The sequence below is a fragment of the Rattus norvegicus genome, chromosome 11, assembly GCF_036323735.1.
Source record: "Rattus norvegicus strain BN/NHsdMcwi chromosome 11, GRCr8, whole genome shotgun sequence".
NCBI classification, from domain to species: Eukaryota; Metazoa; Chordata; class Mammalia; order Rodentia; family Muridae; genus Rattus; species Rattus norvegicus.
Genome location: NC_086029.1, coordinates 63,825,185 through 63,852,398, shown reverse-complemented (window position 1 = coordinate 63,852,398; position 27,214 = coordinate 63,825,185). Strand labels below are relative to the sequence as shown.

General features: G+C 42.3%; 1 protein-coding gene and 1 long non-coding RNA gene across 31 annotated transcripts in view; one reads left to right on the top strand and one right to left on the bottom strand.

Annotated features, from left to right (window-relative positions):
* Positions 1 to 2,365, bottom strand: part of Bbx (BBX high mobility group box domain containing) — a 247,667-nt gene extending 245,302 nt beyond the window's left edge. For 15 of the 30 annotated variants that reach the window (XM_039088363.2, XM_063270545.1, XM_063270541.1 and 12 more), the window contains exon 1: positions 2,228 to 2,365. The gene's annotated coding sequence lies outside the window, so the exon portion shown is untranslated. Of the gene's footprint in view, positions 1 to 288; positions 431 to 1,086; positions 1,349 to 1,702; positions 1,832 to 2,099 lie in introns of those variants that run through there. The other 15 variants (XM_063270535.1, XM_063270536.1, XM_063270553.1 and 12 more) reach the window with 7 other exon arrangements.
* Positions 2,366 to 10,253: 7,888 nt separating this feature from the next.
* LOC134480992 (uncharacterized) lies at positions 10,254 to 25,377 on the top strand. The gene is made up of 3 exons (XR_010056129.1): positions 10,254 to 22,390; positions 23,103 to 23,171; positions 23,645 to 25,377. It is a non-coding gene; the product is annotated as an uncharacterized LOC134480992 (long non-coding RNA).
* Positions 25,378 to 27,214: the final 1,837 nt, after the last annotated feature.

Genomic DNA, 27,214 nt, shown 5'->3' with positions numbered 1-27,214 from the left:
AGATCCCGCCGCCGCTGCCTCTGCCGCCCCCCAGGGAGGCACCGCCGCCGCCCGGCCCCGCGCTGCCATTCCTGCCGTGGCGCGCGTGGGGCCAGGCGCCGGGTGGCCGCGCGGAGATGCCCGCTGCGGGGACCCCCGCGCCCCCTGGCCGTAGTCTGGCTACAAAAGTCGCGCGAGCAGAGGTGGCGGCGGCGCGCAGGGGGAGAGGACGCGCGTGGGGAACCCACGCCGCGAGTGGGCAGCCCCAAGGGATGGCCGAGAGCGCCCCTCCCCGTGCAAGGAAAGTACCCCAGTCCCCGCCAGCCAGCCACAGGAACAGCAGCCCGGCGTCCACGGCCGGTAGACGAGAACTGGACGTGTCATTAGCAGGACAGGCAATGGTTTCAAAGCCCCAGGCCAATGACCATTAGCCGAGGCAGAGCTAGCTCTGTCCCCATCCCCCACCACCTCCACCCACCTCCCCCTCCAGCTACCCCCCCACCTCCACCCCACCTCGCGAAACTTTTCAACAAGATCCACCTGGGCTAATTTGTCCTCAGACAGTTAAAATATTGACTAGACCCTACACACTGGGAAGGGAGGGGAATGCACGCTTTATTTTCCTTTCTGTAGAAAGGAAAGCAAAAAATAGCTTGTCTCTGTGTCTCTCCCTCTCCCCCCCCTCCTCTGTCGTACATGTTGTGTCTTAGCTTTTTGCATCGTTTCGTTTTACCTTCCTCATTTAGCAGAAATGATCGCGGGTATTTCACACATAAACGTGTTCCAGATTCCTGGATTCAGGGTCCTTGTAAATTACAGGACTCGGGTTCGGTCTCAGTTACGTTAAGTTTCATGCGATATCCCCAAAATAAATTAAAAAAAATAATACATTTCTGAGGGTGAGTGAGCGAGACGAGGTGGAGGAGGAAAAGAAGCCTCCAGTCTGATTTCTGTAATTTACTAGCGACCCGGTTCGCAGCAAATAACAGTGTAACACGAGCGTGGCTTCAGAGGGTTGGGGAGCTCTTTCTAGAGGCATCGACCCCATCCCCGGATAAAGGATCTGCAAGTTTTCTGTCATCGCGACCATGCAATGCCATAACTTACCTTCAGAATGAGTCTTTAAACAGCCAAGGCCTTCCTCCTCCCCTCCACCGCCACCACCCCCAGCCTCGCTCTCTCCACCTTAAACTTATTGACACAACATAATCCCACATTCAAGCAAAATCCTGACACAGCCTCCCTCCTCCTCTTCCCCCTCCTCTCTTCCCTCCCGTTTCTCTCTCTCTCTCTCTCTCTCTCTCTCTCTCTCTCTCTCTCTCTCTCTCTCTCTCTCTCTCTCTCTCTCTCTCTCTCTCCCCCCCCTCCCTCTCCTCTTCCCTCCCCTCCCCTCCTCTCCCTCTCTCGCCTTCTTCGCCTCCTTCCCCTCTCCCCTGTTCTTCCTCCAGGCTACTCTGGCACTAGAACAGCACTTTCTCCACTCGCCGCGCATTTGGCTGGGGGTGGGGGGTGAGGGGGACACCGATCTCGGGGCCGGAACACCCAAATCCTAACTCTGCAGATGAACGAGCAACTGGGCTGCTGGTCCCGGTCACCGTCGCACACACCAAACGTAACCCAGACCCACCGAGGGCAGCCTTCCCGTACCTTCCACCCCTGCCCCGGGCTCCTCAGGCCCCACCTCCCCCAGCAGCCGAGCCCTGCCCGGGGCTCCTCCACGTACTTTCGCCTCCTTGAAGTTTGGGGCTCCCGGGGCGGCCACGAGCCGCCTGCCGGCGTGAGGACCGCTCCGTTGTTGTTTTCCCCAGGCGGCTCAACCCCGCGCCCCAGCTCCGTGCCCCCTCAGGCGGCGCTGCCCGGGCGCCGAGAGGTGCTGCCTGCAAACGCAGCCTGGCACCGGCTGGCCTACTCCTCCCCAGCCCGGCCCCCAGCTCGCGCTCGCCGGGCAACGCCGCGCGCCCCCCGGCCCGGGCCCGCCGGCGCGGCCGCCGCGACCCTCGGCCCGACCTCTCGCCACCCAAAGTTTTGGCTGAGGGGAAAGTGGCCCGCGAGGCGCCGGCCGGTGGCGGCTCGGGCTCCGGACGCGCGGGCTCCCCTCGCCTTCCTCAAGTCCACCCTACCGGCTGCCGCCGCCGCCGCCGCTCCTGCCGCGGAGTCCTCGGGCTGCAGCCCCGGCGGCTCGCAAGTGAGTAGGAAAACAGAAAGTGCGGGAGAGCGCCTGCGAAGGCTGCGGATGGCGGGCGCCTACCTCGCGGGCTCGCCGCGGCGCGAGGGCGTGTGTGTGGCTCGCCCTCAGCGGCCAGTCAGGGGCTCTCTATGGGAAAGTGGAGAGGAGCTCGCGGAGCCGCGCTGCCTCCGCTTCCACTGTACACTGCTCCACATACAGTACATGCAACCCGGAGAGACTGAAAACACTCATTTTATATAAGGCAGCCTGCCATTGGCCCACGCCGTGACGGACGGGCGGCGCAGCCAAACAGGAGGCGCGTTACACCCAAACACACGCACACATACACACATTTCACAGAGACACACAAAGATCATCACATTTTCTATTTTCTAATGTTCGGGACCTGTAGACAGTGGGCGAGGACAGGTAGAGAGGCCCAGCAGAGTAGAGGTCAGAGGGGAAGCCCTCTCTGTACCAAGTTGCCAGGCTTGAAACTGGTGTCCTTTTGACTTGGGAGGGTTATGGTAATAAACTACAACTCCACTGGATATGGAAGTGAGGAGGGGTGGGTTTGATCGCTGCCTTGTGGTGCCCCATGAAAGAGGCGAGCATTGTGTTATGATTTTACAGCCCGGCCTGCTAACAAGTGGCCGAGAAAGGCTTTTATCGGCTTAGATTTCTTTTGTCAATGGGTTAGCCATCACATAGGCCAAAACAGTAAGAGATAAGTTTATCAAGACTAGAATGCATTGAGATTGTGAATGCCTCGTTAGCAGACAAATTGAGAAAGAAAGAAAAAATTCAATACAACACACAGAAACGAAGATAAACCTTATGCTAAAATGTGCACTTAAAAGTCAGAGAGCAATCACCTGTATGGATACACAAGATGCACTGAAATTACACACCTTGTGGAAATATGACAATTGACAGTCTACCTTAGAAATAGGCCTCTTCAATATAGCCAAGGTTTGATATATATATATATGTATATATATGTATGTATGTATGTGTATATATATATATATATATATATATATATATATATATATATATCCTTTGCTTTATATACTTCTCACTGCCTGTGACTACTTTATGGTCAGTGACTTCTAGAGACATTGAATGTGAGATCTACTCTTAATGATGTTTTTACTATGCTTCATCTTTGGAGGATCTTGTTTAACAGTTTGATATAAACAAGCCAAAGGGATTCTGAGAGGGAAAAAAAAAACACCTAGGAATTAAAATAAGAATAAGATTCACACACAAGTTTTTAACTAGTTGAGCAATCTTTTGAGCATATGAGTTCTTTCCGTCTCCTTTATTCTTAGACTTGATTTTAGTTTCTATTTGAGGATTAAGATAAGCCTTCCCAAGATTGCCTTCATTAAACGGTTATTGAGCACCTACAACTCACAGGCACTATTCGAGGTCCCAGATGTTTTCTTGCAGTTCCTTCTGACCAAGATCCAAATTTTTCAAGAATCTTAAATACAAACAGTTTTGAAGATTAAATAGTGTGATTTTTTTTTCATAGCCTGGCTGATAGCCTAACTTTTAAAAGTAAACTGAGTAAGATAACCTTTCTGTTCTGTTTTATTTCATTTTTCAAGGCACGGTTTGACTGCGTGGCCTTGCCTGGCCTGGAAATTACTATATATTTCAGGCTCTCCCTGAACTCACAGAGATCCCACAGCCTCTATCTCCTGAGTGCTGGAATTAAAGGTGTATGTCACCATATCCGTCCCAGCCGTTTTATTTCCTCGGTGCCATCCTAAGATATTTTTCCCACAGCCATAAATATATTAAGTGAACATGTGAGTTCGTGTAAGAGTGGAAAAAAGAAACCTAAAGGAAAAAAAAAAGTTGCTGAAGCTTTGAAAATGATATACTATTTAGAGGTGTGGTGTTCTCTTTCTTTTTAAAAGAAAATAAATCTTAAAGGAAAAATTCTCTAAAACCACAGTGTTCCAAGTGATAATATTGAAGGTCCTATAACATCCCTCTAATTCAAATGACAGAAAGAAACAAGTGTTCCTCATTCACAATACTCTGGTCTGAAGTCCGTGCTAACTCCTATCTCTGTTTTGCCCATAAAAGAAAGGAGGCAGGGACAAACTAGGAAGGCACAGAATGTCAGTGGTGAAGAAAAGGAAGCCTCGAACATTTCCTAGGTTTTGAGCAGCTGGAAGGCCCTGTTTTTGAAATGACAATCTCCACAGACAAGAGTCGGACAGAGGAATCCGGAGGATTTTCAGGCACTTCTTTTGGAAGAGTTAAAAATCAGCAAAAGTTGATATATTTCATTGCTGTGTGAAGTGTTATGACTTACTTTTAGCATATTATATAAAATGAAAAACATGGAAGGCTAGCCCACTCCCCACTTTTACCTCCAACTTCCTCCACAGGAAGACATACTTTATTTTTAGGATCATATTTTTGTTGAATACATTTAACATAAATGAATCATGTAAAGCTACAGTATCGAACTTTCATATTACACAGCACTATCAGTAAAAGTGTGTGTGTAGGGGGTTAACATTTATATATTTATCTGTACATTAAAATGTATCAATATGAATAAATTATTATTTATAAAGCACACGATCAATTGAAGTCATGCAATAACTGAAAAGCAAACTTAGAGCTTTAATTTATTCTGTTGTCCACCTGGATGTGGGCGTCTGTTAGTATGCTCCAGGGTTTTGCATTCTAGCTTAGCAGTCTCTGACAGTGAGAGGTGCTAACTGCCCTGACTAACACACGAGAGCACAAGGGAGCATGGACTGAAATCATTCTCTACCACGTCATTTCTTACTGGAAACTCGGTGGTCCACACAGCCTTTAGAAGGCAGATGCTTGCATGCCTTTACTCCCCCACACTTGGAAGGCAGAGGCAGGCGGATCTCTGTCAAGTTCAGGGCCAGCCTGTCTAAAAGTAAGTCCAAGTCAGCCAGAAATCTGTTACACAGATAAAGTATGCCTTGAAAACTAAATAATAAATAAATTAAATACATTAATAAATAAATAATCATGGCACATTAGTGGCCCGTTTGTGCGAGCATCGTGTTGTTCTATAGGTCTATTCAATATTCTTCTTCATGGCGTTTCTTGAGTAGGTTCTCTATGCCAGCCCCTCTATACACACCAGAACTACTTGCTCCTATAAGCAATAGAATCCCAGCCCCTGGCATGATTAATGGATCAATCTTTGTGACTAACTGAGGAAAAGAAGATTACAACTAACCTCCATGCAATATTTTACCATTTTGAGATTTTTATTATTTTATTTGAGAATTACAATCAAGGGATTTTAAATTGTCGTGGTTCTGTAAAATTTAAAATGCAACTAAGGAAAAACTCACACCTTTCAGAGGATTTATTTAATTTTTATAATATAAGATTATGAATGCAGGCAGCCAGTGTTTACCTAGATCAATACTTCTTTGCTGGTTTTCAATCACAGGTTGACTGCCCATGCTTCACAAGGCACCTAGGTACCTTGATTGTCCCTTTTCCTTGCCTTGTTTTAGAAAGTTAATTTTAAATACGTGCATACATGTGTAGATGTGTGTCTGTTATCTAAATGCATAAGAAATTTCTTCTATTTTGCTTCCTTTTACAATCCTAATTCAAATCCTGATGTTACCCACTCAGCAGCCTTGGGGGGGGGGATTTAATCACCCTTGACATTACTTTCCTTGTCTATAAAATGGGGATAATAAGTGTAATTAAAATCTAAATGTTTTATATCTGATATATATATAATTTTAATTACTCTTATTACCCCCATTTGATAAACAAGGGGATAGATATATATATGTGTATATATATATATATGTGTGTGTGTGTGTGTGTATATATGATAGTTAAGCAGTCAATCAGTGTTATTTTTATTTATATTTTACACATACAGGTCAGTGGCAGATGCATGGCCCAGTTCTGTAAAGCCTAACTATCATGGCTACTACCTTAGTTCTGTAAAGCCTAACTACCAATGGCGTTTTCACAGACCTTGTTGCAGCTTCTGTACCCATCGTTTGTGATTGCCTTTTACACCATTCTCTATGGATTCCAGCATTTCTACACGAAGCAGTGACTAGCCCTGATAGTGTGTGTCTGCAATCCTAGCAAAAGTGTAGAAGTTCAAGGCCAGCCTACTTTACATAGTGAGACCTTGTCTCTAAATAAATAAATAAACAAACAAACAAACAAACAAAATGAAAGAAAGTTAGCAGCCAGCCTCAACCCAGAATAAAACAATCAATTGGGCATAATGACACCTAAAAAAGCAAATTTATTGATCATGCTTTTTGACATGAGCCAACTTGAGAAAGTTACAGTGCCTTAGACATCATTTTATGAATCGAACTTTCTGATAGATAGATAGATAGATAGATAGATAGATAGATAGATAGATAGATAGATAGAGATGTGTGTGGGTGTGTGTGTGTGTGTGTGTGTGTGTGTGTGTGTGTGTGTGTGTGTAAGGGGGTGGGAATCATACCACTTACCTTAAAGTAAATGTAAAGGGACTAAGAATTAGAAATCTTATCCCAGGACCAATGTGGAAATTCACAAAACTGAAGAGAACCAGCAAAATACACAGCAAGAAGAAAGAATGAAAACCCTGCTCTCCTAGGGTGCTGCTCAGCCAAACACTTTGGACCCCTAATTGTCTGTGGTCCTTTGTGGGATTCTATCTGCCTCACTTCTAAAGGCCTCCAGATATTTTTCTTAGGATTGTATATTGATGTATTGACAGAAGTCTTTAACCAGTGGCGGATTCCTGGAGGAAAATGATGGCCTCTCCCTCGACATCTTGTTTTTCAACAGTAGCTAGAATGGTAGCTAATACAATGCCAGAAATGTAGCAGAAAACAAAGATCTAGACAACAGGTAAACAAGACAAGAAAACCAACTCGGAAAGGCCATACATGCTAGAAGATAAAATCAAATAAAAAAATCAAAACACTCGGGATCCAGAAAAGAAAGAGGTAACAGAGAAGATAGCGGCCCCATGTAAATCATAAGCAGAATTAACATTGTGGTCACCAGAGGTTATATTTTCATATTGTTTAATTGTCTAAAGTATTTTACATTTTTAGATAACCTGACCTACTCACTAAAATCCATATAAGATAGATCAGACAAAGAGCAAGAGAGTATTTCCCCCAATCATTGTTTTAGGTTATTATTTCTCTTTACCTAATAGCCTATTTATATAATATAATTTATATTGTCTATATACTGTAATATAAATTACTTACAATTATATATATACACATATGTATATATATATATATAATTTTCCCCTTCCTTTTCCTCCCTCCAAACCCTACTACATCTCTCTTTTCGTTCTTCAACTTCACGAACTTTCTTTTTGTTGGTGTGTGTGTGTGTGTGTGTGTGTGTGTGTGTGTGTTTTCCTAAATCTGTAAGTACAGCCTTCTCAGTCTGTTTAATGCTACTTGCATGTGTATATATTCAGGGCTGACCATTTGGTATTGGATAACAGTTGGTGTGCTGTTCCCTGGTGAAGACTCAGTTGTCTGTAGTTGGAGAAGGTTGGGTGAGGCCTCCCGGGCCCTTCCCCATCTGCATTAACTTGTCTATTGTGCTATCCTTGTTTCAGGTTTGCTGCTGCTCCCCTCCCACATCCCTCAAGGCAGGGTTTCACTGTGTAGCCTGGAACTCGTTCTGTAGAGCAGGCTGGCCTCACACTCAGAAATTCCACAGCCTCTGCCTCCTGAGAGCTAGAATTAAAGGAGTGTGCCACAACCACCTGGCTCAGGTTTGCCTTTTGATCTTGGTGATGGTACGATGGTACGGTTATTATTGTTATTGTTGTTGTTGTTGCTGCTGCTGCTCTTATTGTGCGGGGGTGGGGGGGAATTTGTTTTGGTCTTGTGTTTGTTTTGTTTTGTTTTAAATAGGATCTCATTGTAGGCCAGGCTGGCCTGGAACTCACTCTGTAATGGAGGATGACCTTGAACTAAAGGTTATTACACCTCCAACTCTCGAACGCTGGGATTACAGCTTGTGCCACCATGTCCATCAGGGTTGTTCTGTTCACAATGAAAGACTCAAACAACTGAGGAGAGCTTAAACGATCCTCTCAGTTATTCGGCAGGCAACAAGGCTGGGTTAGGCTTAGCTCTGCAAAGTTTCTCTCTTTCCACCTCCTTTCCTTCTTCTTTTTTTTTCTTTTCTTTTTATTTATTTGTCTCTGTGTGAGTAGAAGGAAGCGGGACGTGCAGAAAGTCACTTGAAGACCGCATCACACGAACTGGCCTCTGCGTGGAAACTAGTTTCCCCGCTGGTGACGCTGATTATCATTTAGCACCGGCAGGAAGGCCCTTCCAGCACTGACCTGCCGGTAGCTTCAACAACATTCTCAGAAAGAACTTCTCTTCTCACACCCAGTTCCGGCAGTGGTCCAGCTCGGGCAGTGGCCCTGTTCCCTAGACAGCCCGTTTCATCTGGCAGTTTTCATCGTTATACAGCTCTGTCTGGCATTTTGCATAATTTTTCTCCTTTTAAGTTTTAGCTACTGTCCTTTTCTTTTTCTGTTCCCTTGAGACTACATACGGTAAGCTAATCCCTGAACGCGGTACAGCGAACATGCAAAGATCACTCCTTATAACCACACCTAGCTCTGTTGTCTTCCCCAAGCTCCACTGTCTGAGCACATTCTCTCTAGAGCACCATTCCTGACTCTCAGTCTTTTCACATAGACCCTGCCTATTGTCTTTGTGGATGTGTTCCTCCAAGTGTGACCCGCCGGCGGAGGCTGAGTAGTGTAGGGTACAGAGTGACCACAGATCCTTGATAAAATAGTTCAATTAATGCAAACTAAAATGTTTGTAGGCACTGTTGGCCTATTTTGTGCTTATTCTCGAAGAGGAAAAAAAAAAGAGTTTTGGTTTTTTTGTTTCTTTGTTTATTTTGAAGGATGGGCCAATGTTGTATAATTTGCTTGGAGGAATTGAGGCGCAAGGGTTTATAGCCTAAATCTTGTGTGGTAGTTCAGAACCGGGGCCTTAGGACTACACCAACATGGCTGTTTTCCGTATGTTCATTCAGACATACTAGCATTGCGAACGTGTAAAGATGTCATGACTTCTCTTTGCCCTCAGTAGATATTAACATTTCAGAAGATGGTTATAAGGAGTAAGTAATACTTGTAATATTCTTAGAATGGTATTTAGCAGTGTATGTGCTCAGTAAAGGATGGCCTTCCTTCTCCTTTCTCTTTTCTCTGACCATTGTCTCTTAGTCCCTCTTGCAGCACTGTCCTATAGAGCAGTTAGTTCACTCAACACATACAGTATTGATCTCAGCGTCTGTGGCTCTTCCACAAACCTCATGCCTTCTTTACATTTTTCTCAGTCATTTTTTAAAGCACTGTCAAAGACAGAACCCAAAGCACATGCCTCCCAACACATCCACCTTGACCCATTAATCAGCATTCCACATTTACTGAGCTTGTCCTAGAACCACCTACACTCGTGTTATTTGAACTCAAAGGAATTTATAGTGCGTGATATAATACACCAATCACCTAAGGGTGTCATAAGAACCTAGCAGGTTGATAGTCCCTCAGATTTCTTTTGAAGAAACTGAACAGTGAAGGTTAAGTTGGAACCTCTTTCTTTATCTGGTATCCCCTAGAAATGATCACTGTTTTATAATCGTACTACCCTTATATCCATGTTTCTCACAGCCTACTCATGAAAATACCTGATACGGCTTTGTTAGAGTTTATAAATTTTTTTAATTTGCATCAATTTTTATCAGAGAAGAATTTGTTCTTAATGAGGGTTTAATATCTCTCGCTAAATAAAACGAAAACAGAAACTTCCGGCAGGATGTGGAATAGAGCTTAAAAAATAAAGGAAAAACTGAAGAATCAAATCTCAGAGAGCCAATTGCACCACCCTCTCCAGATGCCGAGATTGTTTTATTAGAAAGAATTTACCTAGTAATAATTAACAATTTACCTAATAATAATCTAGTGATTTTATTAGAAATTATTTGTTTTACAAATTATCATTAACACACCCCAACTTTTTCTTTGTGTCAATTAAAAATATAACTGAATTCACTTGGCTTCACCGATGTTTTCTGTTTAGGCTGTGGGCCAGATAGAAAAGGATATTTTGCTTGACTCTCTCAATAAGCACGAATAGTTATTCAGTGTGGGATATAAGTGGGGGTAGTGGTAGAAGAAACAGGGTTTCTGTTAGAATGAAAATACTGGATCCAATTCTTGTTCATTTTATAGAACACATAAATGTCATATCATAATGTGTGTGTCACACCTTCTGTAAAAGTAAATAATGAACTTGGAGAAAATAGGCAAAAATTAATTCAAAGAAAGATTTTGGTTTCGGAAGTAAAGGTAATACTAGTACTAAAATAAGACAAATAGGTGTGGAACAGGAGCAAACTAGACGTCCCCTGAAGGCTCTGTTTCTGGTAGCCCATCACAAGGGTAAACCCTGGATAGCCTTTGCTCCCTACTCAGCCAGTCTCTTTGTTCTGTCTTCTTTTCCCTCACTCACCTGGTCAGTTTCATTCCAAGAGCAGTAAACCCAGCCAGATAAGCTTAAGGGGAAGAGAGGGAAATTAATTGCACCACAACTAGAATCTCCCATGGAGCTCAAGAACTTCACAATAGCAAAACATAAAAACAAAAGCACATCGCCTGACAGTCACCAGGTGGAAGGCAAGGAAGGATTCCAGGCTCTGGGGATGGGGAATGTTGGCGATTGGGTATGTGTATGTGCAGTTAAGCAAAGACTTCCCTTTCAAGTTAGCTATTTGGGAATGGCCGAGTAATAGGCGTCCCGCCATTTTCTAAGCCCATACCTCTACTCTGTGATTCATTTACTACCCTGTAATTTACAGAACCTGCTTCTTCACCCCAACCTGGAGAAATTTAACGACAATTACTTATAGTATTTATGACCCGACATGTTATTTCTTTATATGCCTGCCTATTCGTTATGTTCCTTGACTGGTCCTGGCAGCAGTTTCCACTGGCCCTCCACAGTGCAGCTTCATTGTGTATATTTCGAAGACCTTCAGGTCCTCGCTAACGGAGCTGCAGAATCTGGATTCGTAAATGGTGTGGATCTTTTTTTTTCTTTATTTCCTAATTCTTATCACATCCCACAGAAAAGTATTCGAAGTCAGATGAAGAAGGGAAGATCTGTTAGAACCACTACACTGGCAAAGGGTCAACAAAGGAACAACTGAAAGAAATAGGTAACCCTCTCCCCAGCCCCCAGCGAAGGAGGATCATCAGGACTGGGAGACAGGCCAGGGGTGTTATCTGGAGGACCAGTTTTAATACAAGGAAGCACATGTGACCAGGGGTAGAATGGGAACAGCACAAGTCACATGCCATTGTGAAGATAGACCAAGGTAAAGAACGTAACAGCTAAGGCCGGAGGAGGAAGGACTAAATGGCAAATTTTATATGGATTCACAGCTAGGCTTAACCCCACCACACAAGAATTACTTGAATAATTACAAGAAGCAAATATATTGAGGCTGGTCTGTGAGGAAGGGTTTCTCAAAAAAAATAATGAAGAGCAAAAGAGAGACAAGTGGTATTCTTGAAATCTGACTAAAAACTTCACAGTGGAATAATTAATTCTGAGTCTTAAACTATGTAGCTATTTGGAAAGACGGTCTCCTCTTCCCATCATGCCAAACTTCTTTTCTCAAAAAATTTTTTTCTGCTGAACCTTTAATTTGATACTGTTTTCTGTACAAACTTCAGATCAGCTCTTACAGGTCCCCTAATATGCTGGCTGCAACAAGAGCCACAGAAGAAGGAAAAATGAAGTGAAACGTTTGCCTATTACAATGGAAGGAGTTGAAAGCGAGGGAAGAAAGAGGGTAAAAGGTATATGGCCCATGGTGGCATGAATGAGAATGGGCCCAGAGGTTCATATATTTGAATATTTAGTACCCAGTTAGTAGAACTGTTTGAGAAGGATTAGGAGGTGTGGCCTTGTGGGAGGTGTGTCACTGGAGGTGGGTTTTGAGGTTTCAAAGACCCTCACCAGGTCCAGTTCAATTCTCTCATTCCCCACCCCCAGTCTGAAAGTGGTGGATCAGACCTAAGCTCTCAGCTACTTCTCTAGTACCGTAGCTGCCTGCCTACTGCCATATCATGATGATCATGAACTAACCCTTTGAAATTGCATGCAAGCTCCCAGTTAAATGCTTGTTTCTGTAAGTTGCCTTGGTCATGGTGTCTCCTCACAGCTGTAGAACACTAGTTAAAACATACCCCAACCAGAGAAGAGGAGGGTGATGATGTCACACAAACTATCATAGAAAGTTTTAGATATAACAAAGGAAACCTCCTGAAGCTTCTTCAGCTTCTGGAGTATAACCATTCGTGATTCCTTCAATCTTCATTGCCCCATACATAATTAAGTCAATACTGGAGGTTGACATATGTTATTGCTTCTAAACTTTGATTTCTGAATAGAGCCCCATTCTTCATCCTTCCAGACATAACTCTGTACATGTATTTGTGCATGTGGTAGTCTTGGTGGTGTGTGTGTATGTGTGTGTGTGTGTGTGTGTGTGTGTGTGTGTTCATGTTTGTATGCACATATGTGTATATGATATGTGTGCAGGTTCATTTGCATATGTGTGCCGATGCATATGCAACAGCCATACAGCTGTTGTTTATTGAGACAGGGACTCTTGACGGCCCGGGACTATTCAAGAAGTCTAGACCATCTGGCCAACAAGTCCCAGGAAGCCACCTAGCTCTGTCTCACTGCTACTGAGATTCTAAGAACACCAGACAAAAATGTTTTCTGTTCAAAGGCAAAAAAAACTGGTAGCAAAAACCCCTCAGTTTCTTAGCCCACTACTGTTCCATCCGGTGCCTTCCTAATTGTAAGGCTTGGTATGTGCAGCCCTTCACAGCTTGGAATTACCTTGGGTTTTCAAAGTGAAGCACAGAAAGGAGCTGAACTGAAACGAAATCTTGGTCATCATCTTAGAAAGCAACGACCAAAGTCTTTTTCTTCCTGCCAATCAGTAAAGCTCAGATTGCTGCCCAGATAAACATGGAAGGAAAGGTAGAGTTCCAGGAGCCTGTGCTTTTCCTGATCACTCACTCACTCATTCATTCATTCACTCACTCACTCACTCATTCATTCACTCACTCATTCATTCACTCACTCACTCATTCATTCACTCACTCATTCATTCACTCACTCACTCACTCATTCATTCACTCACTCACTCATTCATTCACTCACTCACTCATTCATTCACTCACTCATTCATTCACTCACTCACTCATTCATTCATTCACTCACTCACTCATTCATTCATTCATTCATGTAACATTTATTATGGACCTCCTTGGGCCAGCATCTATGGTTATCACAAGAGACACCAAACAGTTGTAGTCTCTGTGCTGAAGGATCTTGTAGCAAAGATAGTTACATCTGGGGAAGATGGCCCACACCTTTAATCCCTGCACTTGAGGAGGCAGAGGCAAGTGCATCTTTGTAAGTTCGAGGCCAACCTGGTCTACAGAGTGAGTTCTGGAACAGCCAGGGCTACACAGAGAAACCTTGTCCTGAAAAACGATAGATAGATAGATAGATAGATAGATAGATAGATAGATAGATAGATAGACAGACAGATAGGCAAAGCTGCAGAGTACAATATAACAGAAAATGTTCCTCAGAACTAGGGCAGAAGAGCAAGCAAGGCACCTTGACATACTAGGGGGAAATAGACTAGAAGAGCCAAACTCATGGCCTGGGGTGCTTAAGGTTGGAAGAGAAGAGAGCTTTACCTCAGTCAGCAAAGAAAAGGCTGGATTATGAGACTTTTAGTTCTTAGCTTGGCTTTGAATGGTAAGAAAAAACAAAACAGAACTTTAGAACATGTCCTTTTCAAGTTCTATGCAACCGCTATCGTTCTTTTCAAACTCTTGGGTTCGTGTGTAGTCCCGAGTGATTAGGGCAGATTATTCTACGTGCCTCAGACACTTCGGTAAGAGGCTAAATGTATTAGGGCTTAACATAAACCTGTACATAAGATAATATAAACCTTTTAATTAAAAAATATATAGATACTGTTATAAGATTGCCTGTCAGGAAACACTCGTCTTTGGAAGTCTCAGATGGTCACCACACAGAACAAAAATGTTTAGATGCTGGCAACAAGACTGGCAATTTCCACAGTTGGAACATGTCTGACAGGATTGACAGACCCTGGATATTGATGTAGATTTGAGGCTTCATTTATATTTGGGAGAAGCATAATTACATTTTGATTTTATGTCATTTCTCATGGAATAGACTTGTTATTTGACTGGGACTGTATATTTGTAGTAAGCTATGCAATTTGTATTGGGTATTTTCCTTATCTGTGCGTCTTCCTGGGCTCTGTCTATACTGAAGCTTCCCATATAAGCAGCGCTGCCTCAAGCTTAGGAGCTGATGAGTTTGCAGTCAGAAAGTTCTTCAATGAACACTGGCTCTGCCGTTCCCTACTTATCTGACCTTGAACAAACTCCTTACACTCATTAACCCCAGGACCTCAGTTCCCTAAACTGTAAAATGGGAATAAAAATGGTGTCTACTTTTAAGGCTTACTCTGGGAATTAAACATGATCATGAATATAAAAATAGTTCCTGACAATAAAACAGCTTATTTAAAAAACTCAACTCTTATACATGGCTTGTTGTATAGAGTGATGTTTAATGTTCATCCTGTGGCACTTAGGGTGATAAATAGCAATTTTACCTTCTGAGTGATCTCATTAAAATGTTTGAGAGACTTGGGAGAGCATTCTTTAAATACTGCTGAAATTTAATAGGATGAACAAACTATTTTCTTCTTTTTCTTTACAAATGATAGTGGTATTTCTAATTATTTAAATAACAGTAGAAAATCCAGTGTTTCTGGATTTTCTAACTTGACTCGTTTAGCTTTCTCAGTGTGTGTCAGGAGTATATCAAGAACACGGTTTTGGGGGGAAGGCTGAGGAAATGGCTCAGTGAGTAAAGTGCTTGCCGCACAAGAGTGAGAAACTGAAGGGGTTGGGGATTTAGTTCAGCGGTAGAGCGCTTGCCTAGCGAGCGCAAGGCCCTGGGTTCGGTCCCCAGCCCCGGGGAAAAAAAAAAAAAAAAAAAAAAAAAAAAAAAAGAAACCATCTGGTGTTTTGGGGCTGGGGATTTAGCTCAGTGGTAGAGCGCTTGCCTAGGAAGCACAAGGCCCTGGGTTCGGTCCCCAGCTCCGAAAAAAAGACCCCAAAAAAAAAAAAGAGTGAGAAACTGAGTTTGGATGGCCAGTAACTACATAGAAGCAGAGCATGATAGCTTACAGATGTAAGTCCATGGCTGAGAGACAGAGATAGGGTGATCCTGGTGCACTCAATGGCCAATCAGAGTAGCCTAAACTGTGAGCTCCAGGCTCCATCTCAGTCTCAAAACATAATATGGAGAGCCACAGTGGAGGAAATCTTCATGCCAGCCTGTGTCCTCCAGTTTCTGCATGCACCTGAAGGGCAAGTGAACACCCGTGCACGCACCAGAGCTCAAGCACATGCACACGTGTGCGCACACACATACATACACACACAAACACACACACATACACAAACACACAAACACACATACACACACACATTCACACACACAAACACAAACACACATATACACATACACACATAAACACAAACACACACACACCAACACACACATTCACACACACACAAACACAAACACACATATACACACACACACAAACACACATATACACACACAAACACAAACACACATATACACACACACAAACACACACATTCACACACACAAACACAAACACACATATACACACACACAAACACACACATTCACACACATTCACACACAAACACACATATACACATACACACACAAACACAAACACACATATACACACACACACATACACTCACATACCTCACACACACACACACACACACACACAGGGGTGGGCAGGCACAGAGATAGAGACAGAGACAGATAGAGAGATAAAGACAGAGAGACAGAAAGACTCAATGTAACTCCAATGTTGCATCCTTGGTATTTTAAAGTCTTATAATATTTTTTTCCAAGTGAGGTTGATCAGAATCAGCAGTGATTTTTAAAAATCACTTTTTAAAAAATTGTGACTTTTTTTAAAAAATTCAAATGCCTGGCTTGGGCATGTGGGGAAATCTGTGACTATTAAGAAAACACCTAACCCCACTGACTTTTATGAATTCCTAAGCTTAAGAGTGGTTTGACTACAGAAGTAATTGTTCCATAAATAAGCTGTGTTTTCTGAGGGGTTTCGTGGTTGGTATTCTTACTTGAATGACAACATGTGTGATGCAGTCATGGTGACACATCCTGACATTTGCAACACGATTGGAAGTCCTCAGCAGCAATTTCCAAATGACTTTATGAACAGTCATTTACTTTCTCTTCTGATTCTTCAGAAACAGCTGCCTCCCTCTCAGTCAATACTGTTACTCCTGCTTAGTGAAGAGAAGGACGGAAAATGAGCGGGAAGTGAAAAGTCGAATGATCAGGGTCCACAGAGGCCCCTTACGGAGTGTTAACGTGTCCGTGGCTAACCTCTTTGAACGGGACTTTCCCCTTTCTGGTCCCTAAGACTCCTGAGTATCTAGCATGTGTTCCCACAGCATCACTGTCCTATATATCCCTGCCCCATTTCTATCCTCATAGCTATTCCATACCCACTTTGATTGAGGATGGTATCTGATAAATGCTTCTTGACCTAGCAAAGTGGTAAATAATGTTCCTTGTTTCCGTTTGTAAGTAAAGGAGAAACATACGTGGGGAAATGTCAGCATGATTTAAAGTGCGAGCAGAAAAGAGAAATGTGCTTACGATTATGTTCGGGGGGGGGGCTTGCTTTCTATTACACGACCCTTAGGTAATTACAGACACAGACAGGCGTGCTGTGGAGGTAGCCTTGCTACCTGCTGCCCCAGTATGTCTACTCTACAAGTATTAGCTTGCCGAGCCATTTTCCAATGTCTAAGCAAGATGACAAGTACTGATATTTTAAATTATGTGGTTTGAGGATTGGTTGGCCATTGAGTGAAATAGTGCTAACCTCCTTTTGTTTGTTGATTTTGTTTTGTTTTGAGACAGTATCTTCCTCTGTAGCCTAAGCTAGCTTTGAACTCACAACAACCCTGATGTTTCAACCTCTCCAGTTCCACAATTACAGATATGAACCATGGTGCCTGGCTGCTAACTTTCTTTTGATTAAAAACCATTTTAGGAGACCCTTCTAGCTATAGCGAGAGTCATGCTGTGTGGTAAATGTGAAGATTACAACCGAAGAAATCCAAATCTTTTCAGTATAAATCTATAGGTATGTCACAGAAGGCACCAGTCCACTTAGCAACGTCAAGCAAAAGAGTGGTCTAGAGGCTGACATGGCTCTGTCTATTCTCTTGATCAGAGAGCTTGTTCTCAGTACCTTGTCAGAGCAATGGCTGTTTGTACCCATGGGCTTTGGAGTCAAAAAGGTATGGAGTTGTAAGTTCTGGATCCACCCTTTATCAATTGTCTAGATCTTCACAAACTGTCCTCACTTTCACCAACTGTAAAAAATTAAATATAATAATAGTTTTAGTGAGAAATACAGGACAATGGACACAAAGCCCTTAGTAGGAGGCTCAGCATGTGGTAGCACCTGTGTTCTTTGGCATTCTACAATTATATTGTTGCAATCCTTTCCTATATTTTCTCCAAGTATTTTTAAAAACTTAATAATATATCAAGGTGTTCCAAATGCCCTATTCCTTGTTTTCTCAACTTCACTGATTCGACAAGTATTCCCCAAGTAACTATTATGCTCTACCTTCTTAAATCAGAGAGGAAAACAAAGGAAGACAGCAGCCATGGAGCATACGCTGCAGATGAGGGGGTAAGTACAATAGACAATAAACACAGTCAATAAGTCATTTCCATGGAATGAAAAATGAGATGAGTATTACGGAGACAGGTAATGGGAGTCAGAGCATTCCAGTTCTGAATGGGAACAGGATAGGGCTTCTTGGGAAGTGTAAACATAGAGCCATGGGAAGTGTGTGTGTGTGTGTGTGTGTGTGTGTGTGTGTGTGTGTGTGTGCGCGCGCGCGCGCGCAAGCATTCATATATTTGCGCACACGCACAGTCCTGAGGTAACAGTGACTATTTTCTCTTTCAGGCCACACTCTGTTCTCTTCTCTGTTCTTTAAGGTCACAGGTTGTCCATTCTTTACCCACTCTGCTTTCACATCTCAGGACTTTGGGTGATAGATAATGTTATCAGTTAAAAATATGTATGATAAGTTCAAAATACTTATGCTTTTTCTCTTTGTGTTTTGTAGCAGAGTTTATGTAACATCAAACTGTATGGTTTACATATCATAAAGGCAAAAGCTTTGACCCCCCCATAGAAATGTGTGCAATTAAACTATAAGTCCATGGTTAGATTTACTCTTAGGCAACTTTTTATTAAAAACAAACCACGAAGTTGATTTTTACATCTCGATTAAGCAGGAGGAGCACAGCAGTGGTATTCAGAGGCAGGGTCTGCCCCTAGCCGCACCCCGTCCAACCCTTTTCAGCCCACTTGGTGCCTGCCATTTGACAGTTCTGTGCCTACGACTTTCTCAATTATGAATTGGGGGTGGCAAACAGTGTCCTTTCCACCTCTCTAATTCCACGAGTCTTTGAAAAGCTACAAGAATATTTCTCTTCTAGAAACTAGCAGAGGTATAATGAGTAGGACTCTATAATCTCTCGGCATCTGTTTTATTGAAAACTGTAATTAAGGTGATTTGTCCATTTTTGGATAGGAACAAAAATAGAGTGTGCTGATCTTCCACATATTATTTGTGCCTCTTTACCTACCATGTTATAAATGAATATATTATTACAGGGAGAATATATCCTTGCTACATCCTGTCCACCAGGAGTCTTGTCAGATACATAGAACTTCAGGACGTGACTGTCACATGTTGGCTATGACATACTTGAAATAGTCCACTCTCTGTTAACCTACAGAAACTCACATGTGGTCTAGGCTTGTCCTTGAGGTCTCAGAGCCTTTAAACAGCATTGTTTATGTCAGAATTAATTCTATCATAAATGTGTTATGAGCTTCATTTTTATATAGGGGAAAAAATGGAAATACAGCCAAAATCCTACAAAGTTCAGTCACAGTACTACCTAGAGATATAGCTCAGCGATAGGGGGTTTGCCAAGCACATTGAGGGTCTAGGTTCAACTCGACAGGGCCTCCAATAAGAGGTCAAGAGGGGTACAGCAGTTAGGAGAACTTGCTGCTCTTCCAGAGGACTAGAATGTGGTTAACAGCACCCACATCCAACAGTTTACATGAGAGCATGCAACTTCCCTTCTGGCTTTCATGAGTATCCAGTGATGACAGGAACATGTGCCTGCACACAGGAAACACAGGCACGTAAACTTAAAAATTAATCCTGCAATAAATTAATTAACTAAAAATCAAACGTACTTTCTGCTACAAACTCTGACCTTTCCTTAATCCTCCAGACCAGGGTTGACAAACTACTGCCTATACAAAGGCCTAATCTGCTCCCTATTTACATTCTTCCTTCCTCCCTCCCTTTCTTCCTTCCTTCTTTCCTTCCTTCCTTCCTTCTTTCCTTCCTTCCTTCTTTCCTTCCTTCCTTCCTTCCTTCCTTCCTTCCTTCCTTCCTTCCTTCCTTTCTTTCTTTCGTTCTTTCTTTCACTGGGTGTTTCAATAGGATCGTTACACTTTTTACTGCTTAAACAAATGAGAAGAATGTGAATGTGTGGTATGTGTGGCATGTGTGCATTCTATGAAATCTGAATTGCAGTGTTCCTAGACCAAGGGGTTTACTGAGCACTGGTTTTCTATCATCTGCCCATATGTGTATGGCTGCTTTCTCAAGAAAGTTCTTACTTGTCCCAGGATGTATGGCTCCAAAGCCTAGAGTATTTATTACTTGTCTTTGAGGGGGAAAAATACTCATCTCTGATCTAGACTATATGGATCTCTTAGCTAGAATATCTAAAAAAATAAATTAAATTAAAATTGAGGAACAGACTAAACTCATAGACTGCCACCGTTGAATAAGAAAACTATACATCCTTCCTTGTGCTAAGAAGTTGGCTGACTATTTGTTTCTTTGTTGTTATTCTTATTTCTTTCCACTTTCATTCATCTCTTTATCCTACCAATATAATTAATTACCTGAGAATGTTATTAATCAAATGTAGATTTATTAGCTAAATTATCTAAACAAACTCTTTGCCGTTACTCTCCGGTGGTAGGAAGCACCAGCACAGAGGTGTGTCTGGAGAGGAAAAAGAAAAGCCTGACTCAGTTGAGTTGGTGAAGGCTTCCTAACAAAGGGGTCCTAATGAAGGAGGGCCTGACAAGGAGGAGGAGCGCAGGGTGGTAGAAAGGGATCAGAAGCAGCAGTTCCTCGAGGCAGCACTGTTTCCCAAAGCCTGGATGAGTTGGCGGTGACTTCCCAAAGCTCGTATCAGTTCAGATTCAGTAAATGAAACAAGCCAATGTACTGTCTTGAGATGGGAAGGGTTACGTAATTAGGACAAAATCTTGGAAAAGCCAGAAGAATGAGCTATAGACTGACCTAGCAAGAATGACTCTCAGAAGACCACACAGCCCAGTCACAGTGAGGCCACCACTAGAGTGATTCCAGCAAGACCATGTTGCTGCCACTGCAACTGCCTTTCAACACCCAGGAAGCCAGGGAAGGGACACCGGAGCTCTGCTGTGGAAAAGGACACCTACAAAATCACTCACCCAGCCTATCAGCCAGTAAAGCAAGGAGAGGACCTCAGCCCTGTCTCCAGTTCCTTGGTGTTAGAAAGATCCATCTCCTTTGTGTGTCCTGGGCTTCTACGATCTTGTAATTTAAAAGAAAATGAAAACGATGTCTACAGACTCCTGGTCATTGCAGCCCTGACCAGAGGATAAGCAGTCTGAGCCACAGAATCTGCCGCATGTAAGAAAATTAGTGTCATTGTCCATTCATAGAATTCCAAATAGTTCGCAATGGCTAGAACAGCAATCTATAAATATCCAGGTGTGGATCTCTTTATAGCATAAAAATCCACAGCCCCTTATGTATAAGACAGAGACTACATCCTGTGTTGAAAAAGATTTAGTGGAAATAGTTACCATCTGAGTAAACTTATACTTATTAATTACAGGACTAAATATACACTTTGGAAAATAATAGCAGTAACAATTGCTCACATAACTGCCTGTCAATCTATATCACTTCTCCAGTCAACAAGAGTAAACAGACCACTTGGGCAGTCCACAACTCTCTCTCGGAGGGCCCTGAAACCCGAGTGTTTTAGATTCATACTTGGGAAGCATTGAGCCGTCTAAGACATTCAGGCAGACGATGAGTGAGAAGCCCAAAAATAAAGCTGTAAGAGTATGCTAATTTATTTCGTTATTGTATGTGAGGTGCTGTCGAGTCACAAAATTTATGCAAAAGAAGGACAAAAACAAAATTTTCATATCAGAGAGATTACTCAGCGTAGACAAGGCAGTGAGCTGCAGGAATAAAAGCGAGGACAAGGAGAAAAATAGTGGAGACTGTTTCAGCAGAGCGGGAAAAGCAGCCCTCTAGCAAGTAGGGTAAAGGTAATAGAGATGGAGAAATTGGGCACTTAGACAGTCTAAGTCTAGGTATGTAGATTGTCTATCTGTCTGTTTATCTATCTATCTATCTATCTATCTATCTATCTACATATCTAAGTACTGTAACATGAATGACTAGTAAGAAAATGCTTGGGTAACCACGTAAACATAAAAATCCTCCCAATGTCTCATTCAAGATGTGCACACACAAAACAAAAGCAGAAATGAGAGGAGTGCAGAATTAGCCAGGTTAGTCTGCTAACTCTGCAGATATCCATGGCACGACAGAACAAAGATACATTCCTTATTTGGATCCCAGTTCAATAGTGTAGACTGTATTGTGAGAAGGGATACAAATTCTATTCCAATTGGTTATTCAGACTTGAGCGTTCTCGTTTTGTTGGCTCCACTGTCTCCTAGGACCGCTGACTTCTCTCTACTGAAACCATAGAGTTGAACTGAAAGCAAAGAGGCCTTGTGGAAGAAGCATTCATCATTTGTGTACGTATTTCATGGGCTAGAACTGTCTATGGTTTGCCTGCCTTGGGTATGAGAAAGGTAGTCTGGTTCTGTGATCAGCAAGAAAAGGTACATTCCATTTCACAAATGTGTCCATCTCTCCCATACCTACAAGTTATAGAAGGAACAAAATCATTGAATTTGGAAATACGGACCATGATGAATTTAGTTAGTCTTTATTTGCTGGGGTGGGGGTGATGCATACCTTTAATCCCAATACTCGGAGGCAAAGGTCGTCAGATCTCTGTGAGTTTGATCTACAGAGCTAGTTCCAGGACAGCCAAGGCTACACAGAGAAAGCCTGTCTCCAACAACAACAAGCAAACAAAAAATGAGGTATTATGTACACACGATTGTTGTGCAGAAACATGAACCAGTGATTATACTGAAGAGATCCTGGATTCCTGTAGTGTAATGCTCTACATCCTGTAGCAAATATGTTGTAAAATCATCAGGTCTCCAATGTCAGAGTTAAAGTTCAGAAGTAGGGATGCTAGAGGGTTAAGGTTAACCTGGAATCTTGACTAAGTCCTCACAGGATCAAATGGTCTTCGAGGAAGTTCCCTAACACATTACTAGGCCCTGGATATTTTATGATCAATAACTTGAATTTGTGCTCAATATGTCTCTGGGTTGGGATACTCTTATCTGTTAAGGGACAGCTCTTATCTCTTAATGGTCTGCTATTTGCCAGGTATCGCTTTATATGCTAGAACAGAAACATGTGTCCTATCTACTGGGTTCGTACTCCTCTAGGGTAGAGGTAAGTCGACAGTATCCTTAAGACTGTATGACCTAAGTTTTTATTGTATTCTACTCTCTTCATTTTTCTCCCGCTCTACCAATCAAGCACATTCTAACTCTCATTTTACTGTGTGTGTGTGTGTGTGTGTGTGTGTGTGTGTGTGTGTGTATGGTGGGACTGTGGTGTGCCACGGTATGCACTTGTAGGCCTCTACGACTTGTGGGAACTAATTATCTACTTCCACCTTTTGGGTCCTAGAGATGGACCTCAAGTCACCAGGTTTGAGCCATCTTGTTGGTGGCCTTCGATCTCTGTTAGAAAGTCCCCTGACACCAGCCCAAGTCCTCTAATCACTGATTTCAGCAGCCTCTTTCTCTCTGTTCTCTTCACCATCCTATGTCATTGTCACCATCATCATGCTCACCATTAGAGCAACCTTGTGCTGGAAATGTTACCTGTCCTTTCAGTGTTGTGGCTGTTACACATTACAGGTTTGAATGCTGGTCGCCTTGAGGCATTCTGTGCCTTGGTCTCACAGGAAGTAATGATGATCAGGGACAACAGACCTGCTGACATCGTAGCTCCAGTCCTGTCCACTACAATGAAGAACTGATTCTGAATCTGTGCACCTAGATAAGAATTTGAAAAGCATGACTTATGCCTTGATTTGATCAAATCTGGGTACTCGCACAAATTCAAGTTATTGATCATAAAATATCCAGGGCCTAGTAATGTGTTAGGGAACTTCCTCAAAGACCATTTGATCCTGTGAGGACTTAATCAAGATTCCAGGTTAACCTTAACCCTCTGGCATCCCTACTTCTGAACTTTAACTCCGACATTTGAGACTCGATGATTTCACAACATATTTGCTAGACCAAACTGTAAACATTTGTATTTTTATAATATAAAAAAATAATCCCCATAAATTTGAGACGTAAAACTTGGTCAGGTTACCTGATAAAAATTATGTTTGATTCCCTCAACAAAAATTGTAATGTATATAGTTAGTTACTATATTGTTGAACAAAGAAAGTAATCAGAAATACGTATGTGTGTGTATGCTTAAAATGCATCGATAAAAATAAATCAAAGTAAACTTGTTTTCCTCCAATGCAGTTTTTATTTTCCCTGAGTGGGGATTTAAAATTGCTTCAATTGTGTTTAAGTTAGTGAACAGAAGTGCTCGGATGACAATAACACTTATAACAAATGTTCAACTAGCACGTGCAGGATAACGAGGAAAGGAGGGGTCTGTGCGCATCTCGGTCAACGCTACAGACACGGTTCCATAATGGTTTTTCCTGAAAGGAAAGACATCCACTTGTTTTTCTCATGGTAGTGCAGATCCTTGCACAATGTACATTCCTCCCATTTCACAACATTTCTGACCCTTTGAGTCGTATTTTGTCTTTTCTGCTGGTCCTTCTGACTTACATCACAGTCATGTTATAGAAAGAGTGAGATGTAGGTCAAAGTATGTCCTCACAGTCCCACTGTGGAAACTGTGGAAGACACACAGGCGGGAAATAATGGGCTGTCTTTATATAAAGTAATAAGGATCGCTCTGCTTTTTTGAAGAATGTGCCATGGTACTTGTGAAGCTTGGTCAGTAACATTTTTTTTTTTCTGGCGAATTAAGCTTGAAAATCCACCATCTCAAGTCAATTGTAGCCAAACCAGCTTTCTCACAGTTTGCATGTGATCTTTATCAAGTTCTACCTCTCTCCATGGAATGGACAGCTGTAAGGCTCCTGGCAGAGTTTGACATCTCCTCCAGATACCACCACTGTAGTGTGACCTCAGCAAATCCCACAAGGAAGTGGAGAGATACAGCCCAGGAGGAAAGATCCCTCCTTCCACCCTAGGCTCAAGTCTATGACTCTGAAGGGTTTCTTTTGCATTCTGAAGGCTCGGCCTTTTAATCTATAAGATACAGGAGGTGGGCTAAGAGTATTTCTAAGATTCTGTAAAGATCCAAAACACAGCAGGACCCTACACTTTGCGTGGTTGGGGAGGAACTCTCTCCGAAAAGTTGATTAGTGACATCATTTATGAAGCAATTAAGAAAATGCTTGCAACCTTTATAATTATAGTGACAGTGAACATTTGTAGAGAAAACAAAGATCATTTCTGTCCTGTCGACCAGAATCCACATCCTCATTCATTCAGGCCAACACCAGATTCAATCTGGGATGACCAAGACTTTTCAACCCTGGATGCATTCATGCAAATTTTCTGATCATCTTGAAGTCACAAAGCTCTCAAGGAGCCATTCCGGTTAGCCTAGAGGCAACACTGGTCCGGCTGCTGGAGCCTGTGCCTGCTCTGAAGAAGTTTGGCCTCAGGGTTGCTCTGATTCAGAGGCATTGCTGATACTGGTGAGAGCTGCACCTGGAATTCCCCTACCTGGACCCTCAATCCGGGGCCACTTACCCAAGGGTTCTTTTATGCCTTTATATCTCATTCCTTTTCTACTTACCTACCTACCCTATGGTCCTCTCTGTCCCTGGAAACCCTTAAGGCAGCGGCTCTCAACCTTCCCAGTGCTGCCACCCTTTAATACAATTCCTCATGTTGAGGTGACTCCCAACCATAAAATTAGTTTCGTTGCTACACCATAACTGTAATTTTGCTTCTGTTGTGAATCGTAATGTAACTATTTGATGTGCAGAATATCTAATATGCTACCCCTGTAAAAAGGTACTTTGATTCCCAAAGAGGTCTTTACCATTAAGTTAAAGGGTTCTTGCCTCCTGTTGGTCTCTGGGGCACCTTTGCATAACCCCTATAATAAGTTTAGATTTTTTGTTCAAATTAAGAGCAAACTTATTTCTTGTAACTCCTGCTTGGCTTTGTAAATATATTTAAAGAGAAGAAAAATGTAATCTTGAGGCTATCATCTAAGTTAGACAGTGTGAAATACAAATGACAAAATACAAAATAATATTTCGAATTTCAGCTATATTGTTCATCATTAAAAATATAATTATTTTGGGCTGAGCATGATGGCACATGCCTTTGATCCTTGCACTTAGGAGGCTGAAGCAGGCAAATCTCTGTGAGTACCGTGCCAGCCTGGTGGACAGGAAGTTCTAAGTCAGCCAGAGCTATACACTGAGACCCTGTTTAAAACAAAAACACAGACACACAAATATATACAGTTATTTTGAGGGGAAGAATTTGTGTTTGTTTTTACTGTATCTTTAAATTAAAATTTTATTGAGACGTAGATCCTATGTCATATAAATTATATATCTATAGTTAATATATTTACTGTGTATGTTTTACATTTTAGTAGTTTGACTAAAGGAACGTTTAGCTAGTATAGATGCACTTTTAAAAAGGACTTCTGATCTGAGTTCCTTCAAAGGATTAGAGGGCTAGCATTAGGTGCTAGGTATGTTGGGTTTTTTTTTTCTGGTTTTTGGGGGGGGGGTTGGAATGAGTGTTTTGCCTGCATTGGTCTGTATACCTCTTTTTTAAAATGTGTGACTAGGTCAGAAGAAGGTATTGGAGTTCCTGGCAGATATGAGCTACCATGTGGGAGGTGGGGATACAACCTAGGTTCTCTGGAAGAGTCTTCAGTGCTCTGAACACTGGAGCTATTTCTTCGACCCCAGTGCTAGCATTTTTTGTTGTCCAAAATTTTAGTAAAATATTTTATAAAATAAAATAGGCCATATAATATCATAAAAAGTTTTATGTTAACAGACAAAGGCAGGCTACAGCACTGAAGACAGAACAGGAATGTGTGTGTGTGTGTGTGTGTGTATGTGTGTATATGTATATGTGTGTATGAATGTATGTATATGTAATAAAACACAAAAGACAAGGAGAAAAATGACTGGATAGTCATATTTAGGGTACCTTTTTTATTTTCTCCATCTTAATGAGTACTTTTAGAACAAGACAGATGGCTTTGTTTATAACACCGTGAGCTCCCCCTTTCCCAGAAGCACATGCCATGACCAAGGTTCTTCAGCCTGGTTTGCTCATCTGGGGAGCTCACAATGGTGCCATAGGCCACACTGATATGCTGGTCTCCAGTTTACAAGTTG